This window comes from Lissotriton vulgaris, chromosome 10, assembly GCF_964263255.1.
Source record: "Lissotriton vulgaris chromosome 10, aLisVul1.2, whole genome shotgun sequence".
NCBI lineage: Eukaryota > Metazoa > Chordata > Amphibia > Caudata > Salamandridae > Lissotriton > Lissotriton vulgaris.
In genome coordinates, this window is record NC_141698.1 from 403,547,192 (window position 1) to 403,568,140 (window position 20,949).

Sequence of the window (20,949 nt, forward strand, 5' to 3'; positions counted from 1 at the left end):
TTTGATATGTGGAAGACCCGGAGGTTGAAATATTTACAGGTGAGGAAGGGCTTTGGGGGCCTTCATGATACAGAGTGGATGGAGGCATGCACATAGCCCTAGGAGGTGGTAACTAAAACTGGGTTTAGGCTAGTCCACTTAAAAATACTAAATAGGGTATACAGCACCTTCCCCCACATGCATCAATCTAGGATTTTGCATTTCTGAAATAGCGAAAATTAAGGAATCGCTATTTAGGAAATGCAAAATGCTATGCATCATTTTTTTCGGTATTTCTTTGTGATTCGGTAAAAATCGCATTTTTTACCGAATCCCAAAGAAATACCGAATTCTTAAGTTAATTTTCGCAATTTCCATTGATTCCTATGAGCCAAAAGGCCCATAGGAGTCTATGCAAATTGCGAGTGGCACTTAGAAAATTTCATGGGTGCAGGGGGGGGTCCAAAGGACCCCCCCCTGCACCCCTGAAATGTATTTTTCGCATCATGTTGCACACACACATGTCCTAAGGACATGTGTGTCCGTAACATGAATGTTGAAAAAAAAACATTTAAAGCATTTTAAACACTTTTTCCAAATTTACCGAGTGGTTCAACCACTCGGTAAATTTGGAACCCTAAGTGCGAATTTTCACTTATCAAAGTGATGATGCATTGCTTTTAAGAAGTCGCACATCTGCGACTTCTTAAAAGCACCCGCAATGTTAGAACTCGCAACAATGTTGCGAATTCTAAAATTGCTTCATGCATCCCAAAAAGCACTTTTGCATTCGCAAACGGCCGATTTTAAGGAATCGCACCGTTTGCGAATGAAAAAGTGCTTGATGCATGTGGGGGTATATCTTTCCATGGAAGTCTGATGTCTCCAATGGTGTGGGTCTGCAGGTACACTCCTTCATACATACTCTTCGGGGATGCCCAAGATTTCAATGCTTTTAGCAATGGATTATCCGCTTGTTGGAGCACTTTAGAAGTTTGGAATCTGCATGCAATTGGCTATATTAAGCACGTAGTAGGATCTGACGCCAATCACTCAGCTATTCTGTGAGCTTACAATGATGGAGGCTAGAGGACATGTGGCGAGGATGTAGGTATAGGGGATCATCCCATCGATTGCCCAGTGGGATAAGAATATGGACTGATGTGGGTTGGAGGACAAAATGGTGTATACAGCAAGGGGATGCCTGCACAATTCGTGAAAGTATGGGGTAATGGAGGCAATTCTATAATGAAGACGGGGCTGGTTCATATGAACTGGATGTCTCCCTTAATACATCACCCAGTAGGGTATGATATTGGCTCTCAATTGTTGCAATTATTGTCTTTTTTATCTTCAAAACCAATCAATGGATTTAGTTTTTTAAAACACGTAAAACCTGTCTTTTAGACCATGTTTTTGCAAGTTGGCTTCGTGGAGGACCATATTCATCATTCAGATGTATTGCCTAAGCAGTTGTACACAACATTTAAATTCCTATTTACAGCTCACTATCAAAGATGTAAACCTATCATTTAATGTGCAAATATAGGGTTTAGGTTTACTTGACAGGTACACTGGATGTAGTGTTACATGTCTTTTTCCAGGCTAATGTGACAGCTTTTGCTCCAAATGTGAATTAAATGGGTGTTTTTTTTCTGCAGGCCCACATTTTTGCCATATTTCACAACATACAAAAAATAACAAATATACAACTTTTTGTGTATAAATGATTTGCATGTTAGGAAGGAGCCACTTGCCTGGATCTGTGCTCTAGTCAAGACGTAACCAAAGCTCAAAATACCAGTTAACAATAATTAAAAATGCAAACACTTTCAGAAAAAAATTGATTCCCTATACATTTCCATGGATGCTGTTTGTACTGAGCACAGCATTTATATGGCAACTGAGTGTTCATGTCAAATCAAGTAACCCTGAAGGAGAGGGCTTTTGCTAATTGAAGTGACTAGTGAGTATCTCTGGTGTTCCGTACCTGCAGGGGGAAACTGAACATGCATGCATGTGCTTGTTAACCAGGAGATCAACATAAGGTCGAATTGGGAATCAAAATAAGCCTGTCAAACTTTTTAATCCATCCCATAATTGCAGCAGTGAGAGATTCAGCTGAAAGTGTGACTTTGAAACCACAAATGAACAGTTTAGGATAAATAAAGTAAAACTATACTTAGGATATAATTTGATTGAACACAGTACTATTTTATTTAAGATCTGGTGGGAACTAATGATTTTTTTCAATAATTTAGGGCCTGCCATGATGCCAAGCAGTAGCATTTCTTCACAATCAGTCAGTCACTCAAAAATTTACTTTATTTGGCCGATTATAGCCATCAAAGTGCAAATAACAAAACAGGACAGAACAAATCTACGATCATAAAATACATTGATATAAGTTACAACCTCTAAGCAAAGGAATGATACATTTCCTGTGCAGAGAATTGTAAGAATATTATGTGAAGAGTGTTCTGGTCCGAGAAATTATCGCAAGGACAAGGGTTAATGTTCCTTTTTTGAAATACCCTTTAGGAAAAGCAAGGAGCCAGGGAACCATATTCAGCCTGAATCGTATGAAAACAAAGAGATGGTACGGTTTGTTTATATAAGATAAATATGGTTGCATCTGTCAACCAAGCTCAGTGTGGCAAATATTCTCACCATGGGTTTTTTCAATTTGTTCTCCTCCCTTAATACTCTTTGTCTGTCTAAGAACTGCTGCTTGAGGTCTCTAATGGCCGGTTTACCCAGTGCAGAGGGACTCAAAAATAAATCGGGGAGGAGGAGCTTAGCGCGCATCCAAGATGGTCACGTGAGCTGTGAGCTCCCGAGACCCTCGCCGCCTCCACCATCTATCCTGGCGTAAATCCTGTTTCTGACGACGGGTTCAAATAGCTAAGACTCTCCTGATCTGAAAGGCCTTTTTCAGATTTTGAATCGGATGTCGGACGCCCGAATTACTCTTCCCTGAAGCCTGGAGGCCTACACCGTGGCTCATCCCGGGACTTGGGCATCTGGAGCACCCCGAAAGTAATTGAACAACAACGGCCTGTGGCAGGGGACGGCTACCCGGGGGTTACTTTTGGTTTCGTTTTCTCTGGCTACGAAGACTGGAGGTGGCTGCCTAGTGACCAAGCTGGCCTGTGAATACCGTTGCTTGACATATCCTTGTCGACGCCCTACATTTCAGTCGCTCGTGGTTCTGCCTTGAGGTGAGCCATTTACACCAGGTCCCAAAAGCCCCTGAGGGGCGCTCAACCCACCATGGGGGCCAAGTCTGAAAGTGAAAAGCGGTCCCTCAAGACCACCATTATAGACAGATTTGCGCGCAATAAAGGCTCGCCCAGCGGGACTGGTAAAACCCGGGAGGACCTGGGTGGTGGCCCCCCCGAGTCGAAGGACCCAACTCTTCGGGACGTGATGGGCGCCATTGCTAGCATACAATCGTCGATGGGCCAACAGTGCGAAACCTTGGTAGCCAAGATCGACACAGTGGCGGTGGATGTGGGCCTGATCAGGGCGGACTTGGCGAAGACCAACGAAAGAGTCAAATTGTTAGATCTCAAGACAGCCAGTCTCACCACAGATATCTCTGAACTCCAGACTGAGATCCGGACTCTTCGGACCTCGAGTGACCAGTTTGCCCGCCGGCTTGAGGACTTTGAAAGTCGCGCTAGACGCAATAATGTCCGCAATCGACAGACTTACTCGTTGAAGTTCTGATCCTCAACCACCTCGCCCCGAAGGGCCTGAGTAACCTATTTGCGTGGAGCGTGCCAGCAGAATTCCGGGTGGCAGACGCAAGCAGGGGACTGCCCCGCGACCCATCATTGCGCGGATCTTTAACTTCAGGTACAGGGACGCCATTTTGCAGGCTTCGAGGACTAGCGGCCCCACTAAGTTCGAGAATGCGTCCATTAACTTTTACCCGGATTTTACCCCTTCGGTGCAGAAGCAGAGACTGGGATTTTCTGGGGTGAAACGGAGATTGAGAGACCTGGGCATGAAATATGCTATGCTTTTCCCCGCCCGACTGCGCATCGAACATAATGAGCGGGTGCTCTTTTTTGATATGGCAGAGGTGGTCAGTAAATGGTTGGACACGCTATCTATGCCACGGGACAATGCGGACCAATCCAGAGGTGCTGAAGGCAGCCAACGGGACCAGGAGGAGTAAGGGAACCGGTGTGTGCCACCATCGTACTGTGTTACGGTGGATTGTTATGCTTTTTTGGGTCGATGACTTTCTTAAAGACAAGCCCGGGGGCGGCGGGGAGTTCGAGACTTTTCCTCCTCCGGGGGTGTTTCCTTTTCTACTTGTAGTTTAGTTTTCTGGGGTAGGGCGACAGGCACACTGCTGAATGGGGTGTTTTTTTTTGGTTTCATCGCAGGGGTGCAGGGTGGGGGTTGCTGTTCTGGTATTCCGGGGGAGGGGGGCGGGGCTTTCTTTTCCTTGTTTATACTGTTCTTGAGGCTACGTATTGTTGTATGACTTATTCTGTGTTTCCTTCGTGGGGGTTGGGGGACCCGACTGCTCATTTTCGGGGTGGTGGGTAGGGGGTTGAGAGTCTTGAATTGGAATGTCAACTGTTTGGGGGACAAAATGAAACGGGGAATTGTACTCCAATATGTGAAGCGCCATTCTCCCGACATTGTCCTATTGCAAGAAACGCATCTGGTGGGGAACACGTTCCATGCAATGAACAGGAGGGGCTACCGGCTGGTGGCACAGTCAGGTTTCACTTCGGGCTCTAGATGGGCTGGTGTTATGATCCGTAGTTCCCTTCCCTTGGAGATTGATGATACGATACTGGATGACAGGGGAAGGTATGCGGCTATTGTTGGTAGGTGGGAGGGGAGAACGATTGCCATCCTCTCGATATATGTCCCCCCGGGCTTGCAGGCGACCACGTTTGTCGACCTGGGAAAATTGGTACAGAGGCTTCCAGAGGGGCTCCAGGTGGTTGGAGGGGACTTCAACTCGGTGGTGTGTCATCTGGAAGATCGACATCCTCCCAGAGCTCTTACACCGTCGCAGTCCTGCCTAAGTGGTTTCTTGGAAACGTTTGGTATGGTGGATTGTTGGCGGATGTTTCACCCAGGTCAGGCCCAATACACTTTCCACTCCGGGGCCCATGGGAGCTTCGCCAGACTTGACTATATACTTGTGCCCGCAGCCCAAGCCACGACGGTGCGAGAGGCCCGACATTTGCCCAGAGGCATCTCGGATCACTCCCCGCTATGGATCCATATAGATCTCCATTTAGATGCAGGAGGCCGGGTCGCCCCAATTAATCCCTGGCACCTCCGTGTTCCTGAGACTAGGGCTGGGGTCCTTAAAGCTATAGACCACTACTTCGCTCAAAAAGTGGGATCGGTCTCCTCGTCTGTGTCCCTATGGGAGGCCTTTAAAACTGTGATACGGGGTCAGACACTGTCGCTGGTCGCTAGCTCTAAGAAGCGCCACAATGGGGAGGTTGAACAACTGGAGTCTGATATAGTGGCTTTGGAGAGGGATCTTGAGTGTGGGAAAACGCGTGAAAAAGTACATGTTTTGCAACTGAAGCAGTCTGATTATAGAGCATTGGTTACGAATGCCGCGAAAGCTATGAGTCGTGAACAACAGGGCCATTTGTATGATGTGGGTGATAAGGCCGGGAAGTTGATAGCTTGGTTGGACAAGAGGGAGCGATTGAATCGTGTGGTGCCTGTGGTTGAGCGAGTGGATGGTGTACGTGTGACTGATCCATTGAAGATTGTGAAGGAGTTTGCTTGCCACTTTCGTAAGGTGTACGCTCCGGTCTCGGATCGGCCGGAGGAAGACTCCCATCTTTTGCTTAGGGATATCGCTCTGACTTGCCTGTCCGACTTTGATAGAGACCTAATGGAGGCGGACTTCTCCACTGATGAAGTAGCGCTCGCTATTCGCTCCATTCGCTCTGGAAAAGCCACGGGTCCAAACGGCATTCCCATCGAGCTGTACAAGTTGTCTCCGAACAAAATGGCGTCATATCTCCGCTCGATGTTCTTGGAATCCAGGGAGAGGGGTTCGCTTCTCCGTGACCAGCGCTTAGCATCTATAGTAGTGATCCCTAAAGAGGGAAAACCCTGTGAATTCTGTACCTCCTATAGACCTATTTCGCTTCTGAATGTGGAACCTAAAGTCTTGGCGAAAATATTGGCTAACCATCTGATTAAAGTGATTGGAGATTTGGTGCATCCAGATCAGTCTGGCTTTATTCCAGCCCGCAACACCGCGCTGAATTTACGGCGTCTTCATGGCATGCTGGCGAGGGCGGAAACACTACGTGAACCGGCCATTTTGGTTTCTTTAGATGCCACTATGGCATTTGACACAGTGGAATGGCCATATTTATGGGCGGCTTTGGCAAAGTTTGGCTTCGGACCGGTGTTCATAGGGTGGGTCCGCTTACTTTATGAGGAGCCCCTGGCCCAGGTTGTAGTTAACGGTCGAGTGTCGGCTCCCTTTGCTCAGGGGAGGGGTACGCGACAAGGATGCCCTCTCTCTCCATTGCTTTTTGCCCTGGCTCTAGAGCCCTTGGCCGCTTGGCTGAGATGGAAGCCGTCCCTCAAGGGTATCATGTGGGCCCCCGGCTTTGAAGATCGCATCTCAATTTATGCAAACAATATTCTTCTCTACCTTACCTCCCCATGGAAGTCACTGGGGGTATTGTTCGACGTCCTTAATTCCTTTGGGAAGAACTCTGGACTGGTCATTAATTGAGGCAAGTCTTGTGTGTATTCGCTCACAGACGATACTCCACTCGTACCGCGCAACTGTCCAATACACATTTCTTCCACCGGGTTCAAATATTTAGGTATCTATGTTTCGCGTGATTCAGCTGTTAGGTATCAGCGCAACCTACTCCCCCCGCTTACTCGCTTACAAGCAGACGTGAAAGCTTGGAGCAGGCTGCCGCTGTCCCTGGTGGGCAGAGCAGCCTTATTGTGAAGTAGACTGAACCAGTGAAGTAGTGTGGCTCACTGGTTAGAGGCGGCAGACCCGAGAGCAGAGGACGGCCCGGGACCAGGGTTCGAATCCCGGCGTGGCAGGTTTCTGGACCAGGGTCAGCGGACTCGATAATTCTCTCGCCTCGGTGCCCACTCTGATCAGCGATCACACTCGGCAACTCTGGGCACTAGCTTGCCTCATCTTCACCAACGGCCCCACCAGACCGCCGGGGATGCCTGGTCTCACCCTGGAGATACCCATTAAGGGACCATCTCTCAGGGAAGCCAGGAAGGGTTTCGCAGCGGTCGAAGCGCCTTGGGACCCTCCGGGTAAGTAGTGCGCTATATAAATGCCTATACATACATTCAAAATGATGTCCCTTCCCAGATTTTTGTATGCGCTTCAGAATACATTGGATCTAGTGCCTTCCAGCTACTTTCATGAGATCGAATGCCTACAAAGGAAGCTGCTGTGGGCCGGACGTCCCCGGATTGCCTTAGCTAAGCTTACGCTGCCTTGGTATGATGGCAGTATTGCGTTGCCAGATATACGGCGATATTACTGGGCCTCACAACTGAGCTTGGTTAATCATGGGATTTATGGTCCAGCTCCTAACCCGGCTTTTGCAATGGATAAATGGCTGCTGCCGGGCGGAGACTATAACAGGGCGCTTTATTCCAAACGGTCCGATGTGGCTTTGACAGGGCCTACCAGAGTTGCAGTGCGGGTCTGGTACAACGCTAATGTCGCTATGGGCTGGTCGGATACTCTCACGCGAGCTACTCCACTTTACGCCGCTGAGAGGTTGGACAATTTGTGGACTACCAAGGGTTTTGATAAATGGGACCTTATTGGAATTAGTAGGGTTGGGGACCTTTGGAAGAAAGACAAGATAAAGTCTTTTGAAGAGGTGCAACTAGAATTCAAACTCAGTCATCGAGAATACTTTCGGTACCTACAGGTCCGACACGCCCTTTCTTCTGTTTTTCCGGCTGGCACGCCTGTTCCAGAATCCTCTCCCCTGGAGGACAGAGTACTCGATGGGCACGTCCCAGACAGTACAATCTCACTTATATACAAAAAGCTGATAAATGACTGAGCGGACCTTCTTCTACAGCTCCGTGCGGCTTGGACTGGAACTTGATGATGAGGACTGGCAGGCTGCGATATCCTCCCCGAAGGAGGTAGCAATTCCGGCCCGTCTGAGATTGGTGCAGTTAAAAATCCTACACCGAGTGTATATGACGGGTCCTCGCTTGTTGCGTATGGGGTATGTCTCAGATGATTTGTGTAAGCGTGGGTGTGGCATGGTGGGTACGTTCCTTCATATTTTGTGGGAATGTCCGGTGGTAGCTTCCTTTTGGACTCAAGTGCATGGTGTTATGACTGAGGTGACGGGTGTTTCGCCTTTGCCTGAGGCCCGAAGGTGTCTATTGAATGTGTGGGAGCCTAATGATTATAATGTGGCACAGACGCAATGGGCCCCCCTGGGTAACATGATCGCTAAGCGTGACATTGCGCAACTGTGGGGATCGTCTAGGGCACCTAGCCTGTCAGCCTGGTCTGGGAACATGGACTGGTGCATGTTTTGTGAGAAAACAGTTTACATTGCTCGGGGCAGGCCAACGAAATGGGGGAGGGTATGGAATCAGTGGAACCAATATTGTGGCGAAATTTGTACCCCCCCATTTGAGCCTCCACCGGAAGTGCTGCACTCCCCCTAGTGTGATGTTCCTTCTGGTTTGGATCCATCTATATAACGCTGGCTATCTCTCTTTCTCCCCCACCCCCTCCCGTCAGCTCTTCCTATAGACTATGAAACAGTTGTGGACGTGGTACTCTCTCCCCAGAAGGATCACTTATATTTCAGCCTTTAGTTTAGCCTCTGTAGTTAGTTTCTTACTTTTTGGTTGGTTGTTTTTTCTAAAAAACACAAAATGAAAACCTGATTTCTCCTGTGATGTACTGTATGACACGGCATGATTGTCTAATTGCCGCCGGGCCCTAGGGTTGTCGGCTGAAGGGCTGTGTATTTATTCGTCCTGATATGATTATTGGAAATGTTGCCAGCCGACCCAATGTTGCTGTATGATTATGATTGCTATTGTGTCTTCATGTTTCCCAATAAAGGCTTTAAAAAAAAAAGAAATCGGGGCAGCCAAGGGTCTCCATCTGGCCCTTAATATATCTAATCCACGGAATTTCGAATACCTTTTCTAGGGTAAGATAATCTTGGATGATCAATTGGTTAAGATTTGGAGTAGGTTGTGCCTAAATTCTCAGCCAGCGCAATAAAGGGACAACTGCAATCTGGTCAGAAATAAAACCTGATCCTAGGTCCTCGTGTATGTTAAAAATTGGCGTGGAAGCAGGGACCGAAAGCAAGCTACTCAAAAAAAGTTTTTTCGGCCCCCTGGATTTCGCTGACATCTGTGTAGCCCCAGATGTCGCTCCCATAAGTCACCATGGTAAGACACTTAGCATTATAAATCTTCTACAGTGCGGGGAGTGGTTTTGATCCTATTCTTTTTGCAAAGTTTAGAGTGGCTCACGATGATCTAGCCACAATCAAAGTATTCCCAGGAGAATTAAATGTTTGCTGGCTACAAAAACACAAATAAAACAAGTATTTGTTCCAGGGGAGTTAAAGGGAGTATATTATACATGCTCACCTTTTAATAAACGTTCATACACAATTAAATGCTGAGAGAAAATTGCCTTAACTTTCCTCAATACATAATGACTATGTGGGACCGTTCCTTTGCTAGGTAGGAGTCCATCAATGCCTTTATTCTGCTATCAGTTTGATGCAGATGTGCCACCTTGCATGGTACAACGCTCAAGATGCCACAGTGCTGCAAGCTTGATAAAAGCATATTTTGATTGTGACAAACTCCAATCTTGCTCATTTGAAGAAGCTTGACACCTGTGTCAAAGAGATGCTCAGGATTCCGGAGTGTTGTTCAGGGTGTTTTGTCAAGTTCCGTTGCTTAATATCTGAATACCAGGCTTTGCCATTGGATACAGTTGTTTTTCTGAAGCCACTTTTCTCACTGGACCACTGTGAAACCTCACATCCCATTGTAGGTTACATTTTGCCCTTGTACACTGTTGCTATTGCAAATGCCCCATTACCTCACATGTAAGGAACCATTGCTACACATTGCTTAATGTATGCACAGTAACAGTGCCATTCCAGAATTGAAATTATTATGGTATATAAAGCACTGTTACAAAGCAACCAACCAGACTGGCCAGATCTGTGCAGGGCCAATTAAAGTCATACAAGAGCCCACATCACCCAAAAGTGCACACCAGAAACTTTATAAGGCATGGGTAAGGGGGGCTCTTTCCCAGGGCTCAAACATCTTAAGGGGCCCAGTGTTAAAGTGATGTTTCTTAGTTTCTACTGCTCTTTCACTTTTAATGATTTCTGGATCAATAACTCTCTCACCTCTCTTTTCTGCCTCTACCTCAGACTCTATGTCTGTCTACTGATTGTCATGTTAAGGATTTCATTTTCTATGAAGGTTTAGGTAAAAATGAATACTGTTTGGATCCATGTAAGCTTCAATTCTTAGAACAAAGGTCAAACAACACAGTTGTTCCAAACAGGGCCCCAAAAATAAGTACTCCCCACTGCCCCAAAAATCCTTAAGATGACACTGTGTTGCTTAGACGAATGGAGGAGCTATTTTCTCCTTTTGGTGTGAGTCAAAGGAATTGCCAGTGCCTATTTGTAAGTGCAGCAGAAATAAAAACACTTTGTTCTTCCAATCTTTTGTTTTTGATCGAATATGAAGGGGCCTATTACAATGTCGGTGTATATGACATCATTGGCTTTAATTCCAACCTGCTGATTTTGATTCAGCCAGTCGGATTTGAAATCGGCATGTCATTCCGGCTGCCTCCGATGGGCTCATGGAACCCGTTAGCCAGTCAGAACCTGCACATAATCCAAATGGATGGCGGTTTACGCCGTCCGAATTCCAGATCATTGTGTCCGGCAGATCACCGACAGATATTGAGGAGATGAATATCGAGATGCCACAATATCGAAGTAAAAATATTGAGTGACAGAATATTGACTTCCTATCTACAAACAGGTAAGTACAAACATATTGAATCCTAAATATCGTTGTTAATAATATAGTTTGCTAACATATCGACTTTTTTAAATTTCTTAAAAGTAACATAAAATTAATTAAATAATAAATATAATTAAGTAAAACATACTTAAAAATAATTTAAAAAGGTTAAAATGAATAAATATTAAATATAATGTAAAAAAGAAAACACATGCATTTTTAATTTTTTATATATATTAACCTAACAATATTAAACAAAAAATAATAATTTTAATTCTAAAATGTTAAAAACATAATTTGAAATATAATGACATATATATGACCTACTGGCGGTCGACAGTAGGTAGTTATAGTTAGGACCTATTTTCCCTAGGAAATCTGAACATTCTATTGTTAGACAAATCTTCGAGAAATTTTCAAAAACTGGTGGTGTGCTTCGGTCCGCTCCTATACTGCAAGTCTTGGGGTGATTTGTCAAGCGGGGGCCGAGAAAAAGGGGGGTTCCAAAACGTGTTTTCCCCATGCAGTTTTCCATAGGGATCTTTAATCACAGCTACATCCCGAACTGCTGAACGGAATTACACCAAATTTGGCAGAAAGGTAGACCTTGGTTCGGAGTCATGCCTTTTGCTTAAATGTTGTAAATCCATTCAGTAGTTCCTGAGAAACTCAAAATCAAAATCACATATATGTCTATAGCAATGATGGATCCGCGCACCCTAAGCACACCCTGCCGAGCACGAGCTGTATTCTAATTGGCTGTCAAGACTCCAAATCAGGAAGGGTTGGCAGCCATCTTGTGCCTCGGTAGAACCGAAGGAGAGGGCCAACCCCAGGTGATGGGGTCCCCTGGGCTACAAGTGGCACGGGAGGGGGGACCACATGGCCCCCTCCCCAAAAGAATAAAAAAATAATAATAAAAAAATTAAAAGAAAGGCTGGCCACGGGGGATGCGGTTCCCGGGCCGATTAAGGCCTCTGGAGGGGACCACATGGCCCCTTCCACATTTTTTTAAATTAAACATTTTTGTTTAGGGGTTAGGCCCTGGGGGATGGGGTCCCCAGGGCCAAAAAAATAGAAAATGAATGCGGGCTACACAGCCCCTCTTCTTAAAAAAAAAAGATTGGCATTGTGACAGCGGGCACGCCCCCTCCTTTCATCACTCTGCAAACATGCCCCCTGGTGCGTTTGCAGAGGGGGAATGAATTCCCCTTGAATACTGGGGGTCCCTGGGGGCCAACTAGCCCACCAGGAACCGCCAGTATGCGCCAGGGGGCTGTGTTGCAGAGAGGTGTTCTGAGGCCACGCCCCTTTTTACACCTCTCTGCAATGCAGCTCTGTGGCGCTTATTGGAGGTACCTAGTGGGCTAATTGGACCCTAGGGACCCTTAGGATTGAAGGGGACTTAATCTCTCAGCGTAGAACGGCCACAGGGCGTGTTTACACAGTGGCAAAGGGAGGGGACGGGGCCTGGGGTTGTGTGTGCAAACACACCCTGTGGCACGTTTTAAGATCGGGAAATCATTCCTCTTCAATCCTGAGGGACCATGGGGGCCAAGTAGCCTACCAGGTGCTTCCAGGAAGCGCCGCGGTCCTGCGTTGCAGAGAGGTGGGGCAGGCCGTGCCCTTTTTCACAGCTCTGTGGTGCTTACTGGATGTACCTAGTGGGCTAGTTGGACTCTAGGGACCCTCAGGATTGAAGGGGAATTTTTTTCCCCAAACTTAAAACGCACCACAAGGCATGTTTGAACAGTGGTGAAGGGAGGGAATGGTATAGGAAAGTGACTCTATATATCCTGGACCAAATCAAGTCAAATTAGCCGAACTACGAATTCTGATTTACTCACCTGTTATCAGGAGAGACCTCAGTGCTGCATCTTTGAGGCCAGTACTGATCCTGAAAAGTAATTTTAACTGTACTTACCAGTAACTTGAATTTCCTTCCATAGGATATCAATGCCTGCTTTTTGCTGAAAACGCTTCTAAGTGTCGATTTTTGAAACTTACAAATATTCCTCTAAAATCAGCCGAACTACTAATTCCTATTTACTCACCCGTTATTAGGAGAGACCTCAGTTCTGCATCTTTGATCACAGTACTAATCCTGAAAAGTAATTCTAACCGTACTTACCAGTAAGTACACTGAAAAACCATAGGTTTCAGACATGTTATAGTTAGGAATTGGCATTCAAAAAACCTTAGAAATTCACTGAAAAAACTGGTTTCATGGCTGTTATAGTTAGCTCGACATTTCACTCGTACAAAACCATTGAAATTCCTCCGTTATAGTTAGTTCTGCTAACTATAACTTACGTGCCCACAATCCACTGCTGATGATGTCACATATTAATTCATTCATGACATGGTCAGTGACATCACTGATGACATCACTGATGACATCTCAAATGACATCACTGATGACATCACTGATGACATCATCCACTTGACAATCGGATACGCCTCATCATACAGTAGTATACCCTTTCATCACTCACTGTAAAATACAGTGTACCATATTTGAATCCATTGACACATCAATACAAGTTTCTAAAAACCCACTCAGTGATTCCTAGATCTACACACACAGCTAATCATTTACCTAGAGATTCAATCATACATGCTGTCAATGATCAATTGAACCCTATCAAATATACTTATACACCTATATCGACATTACACACCAGCACATATCCTATTCACTTATGCAGTCATCCTACTCACAAATGCAAACAATGGATCATACTTACATTTACTCCGCTACACACTTATACAAACACCACTTCATTTATTCATATAGATAGTAACTCATACTTAGTGTGTTGTAAAATCACTATTACAAGTATACAGTTATCCATAAGTCACTCATACAATCACTGAGTCTTATGTATGCTTATTTATATACTAATGTCACATACACTGCCTTTTATTTTTCTAGTTTGTTGGACATGTACCATTGTGAGATATATTTGCTCATCACCACACCCATAAAGATATTCACTCAACCAAACAACTGTTATAGCAAGTAGTCTTAACCTCATATACCTACTGAATCAACTATTCACACATCTTGGGCAGCCACACATCCCCCACCGAACCACACACACATTTACTCTCCCATACAAATACTCAGTTAACCAAATAATCAATAACTAATATAAACTTTCACACAGCTAGTAACCAACTGGAGCAGCAGTTTACACAACAACTGACAAAGTGATACAGATATTCAAACAGTTTAGTCACTAAAACTAAAACTAAAACTGTAAACTAGTCAAGTAAACAGTCAATCACACTGCTACTAAAGCCTCCATCTAAATATTTATATGTATATATCCATTCATTCTTCAATGCACATTGCTATGTATATAATACACATTTAAATACCGAACCAAACGACATTCACTGAATGATGTCATCAGTGTTGTCATCAGTGATGTCATTTGAGATGTCATCAGTGATGTCATCAGTGATGTCACTGACCATGTCTTGAATGATGTACTATGTGACATCATCAGCAGTGGATTGCGGGTGCGCGAGTTATAGTTAGCAGGACTAGCTATAACTGAGGCATTTCAATGGTTTTGTACAAGTGAAATGTCCAGCTAACTATAACAGCCCTGAAACCTATGGTTTTTTCAGTGAATATATATATAAATAAACCTATAATGTAAATATAAAAATAAAATATATAAAATGAGTTAAAACATTAAAATTAAAATAAATACTTTTTTTCAAAAGTAATGTTTTACACTACATTAAATATAACAATACTGAAAATGTGGCTTAGCGTAGGGGATAGAATTACTATTCCCACTCCAGTGAGTAGTACAGTAGGTAAAGCGTTGGATAGCGGGTAGATAAAAATTAATTTTCCCACTCCAGCAAGTGGAACAGTAGGGAAAATGTTGGCTAGCGGGTGGGTGAAAATTACTATTCCCAATCCAGTGAGTGCAACAGTAGGGAAAGTGTTGGATAGCGGGTGGGTAAAAATTATTATTCCCACTCCTGTGAGTGCAACAGTAGGGCAAGTGTTGGATAGTGGGTGGGTAAAAATTACCATTCCCACTCCAGTGAGTGCAACAGTAGGGAAAGTATTGGATAGCGGGTGGGAATAATGTACTATTCCCACTTCAACAAGTGTAAAAGTAGAGAAAGAGTTGGATAGCGGAAGGGTAAAAATTACTATTCCCATTCCAGTGAGTGGAACAGTAGGTAAAGTATTGGATAGCGGGTTGGTAAAAATTACTATTCCCACTCCAGTGAGTGCAACAGTAGGGAAAGTGTTGGATAGCGAGTGGGTAAAGATTACTATTCCCATCTGGGGAGTGCAACAGTAGGGAAGGTGTTGAATAACGGGAGGGTAAAAATTACTATGCCCACTCCAGCGAATGCAACAGTAGGAAATGTGTTGGATAGCGGGTGGGAATAATTTAATATTCCCACTCCACCAAGTGTAACAGTAGGGAAAGTGTTGGATAGCGTAGGGGAACAATTTAGTGTACCCACTCCTGCAATATAATTAACATTAATTAACAACTAATTATTTTTCAAAATTAATTTACCTCCCTCCATTTTCCCCTATAAAAGTCACCTACAATATTGTAAAATATTAATACATTAACATAATTAATTAACAATTGATTAATTATCTGATACCAATTAACAATAAAAATAATAACTATCAAATCTAAATGAATTCACACAGTCAACACTATAAAATAACTTTTAATAAATATTATATAGAAAATAATACATTACTTCCCATCCTACTCCCCTATCAACCCTCAACCCAATCCTAACAAAAGTACACAATTAACATATTTACCAATCAATAATTAATAATTAATATCTAATTACTTACTAACTAATAAAAATAATTTAACACACTTAACATAATTACCAAGTAATTATTATTTGTTAATAATCATTTTATAATTCCTTAATAATACATTAATTAACTTCGTTGACAATATAAAATATTAAATACTAAATTATTAATTTATTAAATAATTAATTACTTAATTTATATTAAATTACTTCCCAACCTACTCCCCTATAAACCTACAGCCCACTACAGAATTAAATTATGCAAAAAGTAATTAACATATAATTAATTAATTCTAAATAATTCCTAAAAAATATATTACAATTAAATTACTTCCCACCCTATTCTCCTCTAAACCCACAACCCGCTACAGAATTAAATTACGCAAAATTAATTAACATAAAAATCTTTACTTTAAAAAAATTCAAACATACATTACAAAAATATTACATACTTTTAACACATACACTAACATACGAAACACTAAAAAAATCGATATTATTAACAATTATATTTTCACAAACGATATTACTAACTTCAATATTATATAAAACGATATTTCTTACCTGCATGTCGATATTCTTAACCACTATATTTTTGCAGATCGATATCCTTTCCACTCAATACTCAAAACTCAATATTTTGTCCCCTTGATATTTTGAATTCCATGTTATGACTAGTTAGCTTTCCCGGCAGGGTTTCCATGCCAGCCTTTTTGACATGTAAACTCTGTCAAAAAGTGTGTTTGGGGGTCCCTAGCATGACCCTTTTTCTCTAGCGGCATCCGGTTAGGGGCCAAGTGGGCAACTATGGTGCTCCCCTGTTAATCCCTGCACCCTGTGTCAGGCACCTTGAGGTGCCTGACACGGGGTGCAGGGATTAACACCACCTTCTCATTTCCATATGGGAGCATGTATTATGGAGGGTTTATGGCTGTAACACATGCTTCCATAGGAAAACAATGGAATGCAACCGAGCAGTATTCGGTGGCTTCCTAATCAGGTGGTCGGGCCGGCCACCCAGAGGTGGGTCGGTCCCATTAACGAAACGTTGTGGGGCAGATGCAAGTCCACCCAACATCGTAAGCATCCACAAAGTGTTTGCTTATTATATCATTGAATGATACCTTGTTTTATGAATTGTGTGGTTTCTGAGGTAAGAAGTAGATTATTCCACTAACAGGTTGGTTACCACGAAAAGGGTGTTTTTCTGTCTTGTGTTTGTAGCCTGTGAGCACATTGTTCTATGCAGAGCTGTGTTTCTCAAGTGTTGTGTGGAAATGTAAGTACATTCCTTATAAAGAGGAATTGTTGTGGAGGACCTTCTGTGATTAGATATGAATTGTTCCACAGTTTGTCCGATGTATCTACAGAATGAAGAGAACCAAGCTTTCTTTCTAGGATCGGTAAGTTACTTAGCGATACGTGGAGATGGGCTTTGGCATATGCTTCATAGGACTAAAAGGCACGTCAGTGAGTGCACAGAGACTGTTCTAGCAGAGCCCTGATGCTTCAGGGTGGGCATGGATGAATGTTTTACATGTTAATCAGTGTCAGGTAAACACTGTCTGGAAACGTTCAACTGTTTTTCTGTGCAGTATATTTCGAGTTAGTCAAGTTTATCATTGCCTTTTTGTGCAATGGCATTTGCTGTGTGTGTGGGGTGTTTTATATAGCAGGAAATAGGCCGTAGGGTACTGGAGAACTTTGCATGAGCACCAGATTACTTTATGCCTGGTCAGATACGTGTTTTTTTAGACATGGGTAGAGTAAGAATTCGACCTCGAGTTTGGTAGGCTGTGTTTACTTGGTTGAGATGGTGGTGATGAATACCTCCGCCACCCTAAGCGATCACAGTCTAGCAGATTTAGAGTTGTGAGAAAGCTTTGCAGAAAACTCTCTATATTGACAGGGACCGACCTTATGACAGTTCCTGTCAATGCAGGAAACGTCTGACAGTTGGTCCCATCAGCAATGATTTCCGACCATAAAACTTTTCAAAGTGGGAGTTTGTTTTCAAAAACCAAAATTCGGCTGTACACCACATCCAGACAATATTATCCCAGATTGTGGGGTCATTATTTTTCCAGTCCCTTGCTGTCTGTTTTCATCCTGAGAGAGTCAATTCACTCTTCACCCCGTCTACCTAATGGACAGGCTTGTGGGGTACGAGATACCCATTGAGCAAGTCAACCCCATGAGTCCAAGAAAAATAATTCCAATTAAAGAATGTATGGGCATTCAAATTCAGGCAGACACTGCTTGCTTTAAGAATCTTTCTTTCATGTTATTTTCACTCTATTCACCTCAAAAACAATAAATGTAGGAGCTTTGAGATTAGCTTGGCCAAACTATACCCATTGTCGATTGGTGAGTTGAGACTTCTCGCTGTTCTGTGGCCTAATATCCCTTTACAACCAATCTGGAAGTCTTTTGGGAAATATGAGGACTAACAGGTATTTTAGACATCCCCCCACAGACACAAGACAGATATGCATCTGCCTACAGAGCCAACCCGGAGCCTCAAAGTGTGCAGCTCATTTGAAAGAGTATGAATTTTTACTTTTTCTGGGCCTGGTGCTGCATACCCACAATATTACACACACTCACATACTTTCCATTCCAAAACACAGCTGAGAGACCGTGGAGGCAGGAGGTGGAAAGTGCCATTCTTGGGTATGTTTCTGTTCCCTAGTCCCAGTGAGGTGATCCAGCTATCCATGTAGAGAGTAGAGTATTGAGCATTAACCCCCTCCCCACATCCATCGTTACTGTATTGGTAATTTCGGGTTTCAATCTCCCACCTGGTCCAATCACTTGTTTCCACACTACTGGGAGGGACTGCTTTTTGTATTGTTCAGATAGATGGAGGTGAAAATAATACCAATGTACTAGTCTGTTGTGTCCTGCTGGACACAGTCTAGTATTTTGCCAGCCACTCCCTCGAGGGCTGGCCCATACACCCACCCCCACACCCATCCAACACCGGCGTCACTGAACAGGGGACCCTGCCAATAAAAGGGCCCAAGTGTGCGTGCTCAAGGCCAGTTTTTCAAACTTTATAGCTGTGTCTGCGTGCTTCATTCGCAGTTATGTGGGCCTAGCGCCCACTACTTTAAATTGGCGATGAGGGGGTTTGACCCCATGCCATGCCACCTCCCAGTTACTGTGTGAGACTGAGGAAAGAGAGACCCTCCAGCACCTCACCGCACCTGCAGCCATCTGTTTGCGGAGGAACTGAGTGAAGCAGGTAGCACCAAGAAGTGACATTTGCGAGAAGCAGCGCTATTGGCAGGTACCGATGAATGTTAGGCCCACCTCCTCAAGGTATGACGGGGCTCCCGATATGCCATGCTCCTACTTGGTGAGATACAGATGCTTGCTGCTGTTTTATCCCGGGGAGGAGAAGAGGAGCATTCTCCCAGCAAAGCACAGGTACACCGGCAGCAAGGCCTGTACCTGAGCAGTCTCACAGTGCCAGTCCAGAGAACCCACCTGAGCGACAAGGCCCAAAGTCTAGAGAAAGCCGTTGAGGCCTCGTGAGGAGGCTCTAGCACTACTTGTTAGGTACTTGCTATATCGCACCTCAATTCAGGCTACTGCTGCCAGAGTCGTCCAAAACTCAAGAAAAGGCCCCTAAGGAACCAGAGCTCCCATCAAGCACCATACAGCGGAGGTGCCAGCATGGTCTGTGCTGAGGCCAGCAGAGCTGCCCCGATGAACTGTGCCCAAGCGGTAGGTCGGAGGTGTGGAAAGTATGTCTGTCAGACACCCGGCGTGGAATGACACTGCTAGCCCCTACAATAAGAAGTGAAGAGCCAGGCGCTCTTGGATTTTAACTTCCGCACTGGCATCTCCATGGGCCCGCAGCGCTAGGGAAGCTGCAGCGTCCTTGTGAAGAGAAGTGGCTACCCCACCACCTAGTGATTGAATCAAATGCGGCGGCACGACTGGGCAAAGTCAATGAAAAATACAAGCAGCACTTTGCACTCAGTAAAGCTCCACCGGTATCTCCAGCTTCCGCTTCACTACTGTGAAATTGTGCCCCAACATTGAAAAAAAAACATATAAAAGACAGACAATTGTGCCCTATATACAAGTCGTCCTACCGCCAAACATAATTACAGAGCCCGCAGCCCCCCACACCAGTTACCTCATCTGGATGCCCGTGTAGTGTTGGGCCTCAGGCCCACATAACGGGAAATGATGGACACAGACACAGGGTACGTAGTCCACTAACTGGCCTCGAGCATGTGCACCCGGGCCCTTTTATTAGTGGGGTCACATCACTTGTGACACCCGTGATGGATGGGTGTGGGGGTACAGTATGCCCATCCCTCGAGGGAGTGGCTGGCATGACCACTTCCTGCGGGACACTAGAACGTGTCTTGCAGGATACTACATTCCTCCCCAACTTTATTGAGGAACAAACACAAATGCTAGTCCAACCTGTGGGGGATAAAACAAACAGTTAACTAGTTACCACAGGGTCCATCAGTCGCTAGAGTCAGGTGGCAGGACAACAGCAGACCTGGGTTTGGTGAATTGGCTTGCAGCAGAAGCTTCTCCGCAGGCACCCGTAGTTTAACCTGTGGGCCTTAGAACACGACCGCTGGCAGGGAGACGCCCTCTGCATGCCGACAGTTTGTTGACGGTGATATGTCTTGCTGCCTTGCCTGGTTTCCACTTTGCTGACGTCCGCGATGGTCCGTGGTTGGTTCTAACAGTTCATTGTAGTGGGCTGCATCATAAAGATGGATGGAGTCCTACAGGCGAGTTCACAGAGGAGTGGCTGGGCTGTGACCGGGAACCTGTCGGTGGGGCGGAGTCTCTACTCGCTCTCCAGCCTGGGGAGGCCTGTTGTCAGTGTTGCTGCAGGACTGTAGGAGGGATGCGCTGAGGGCTGCTTGTGTGCCATCTGGGGGCCGCTGTAGGACCGCTGAGGAGCGGTTACTTAGTCACATGCCCAACTCCCATGGGTGGATGAGTCTCGGCCAAGACTTGCCATCGCTGCCGCGGTTTCGGTGTACGATTCAGAAAAGGGAGTGGTGATGAACAGAGTGTCTGAATTAAGCA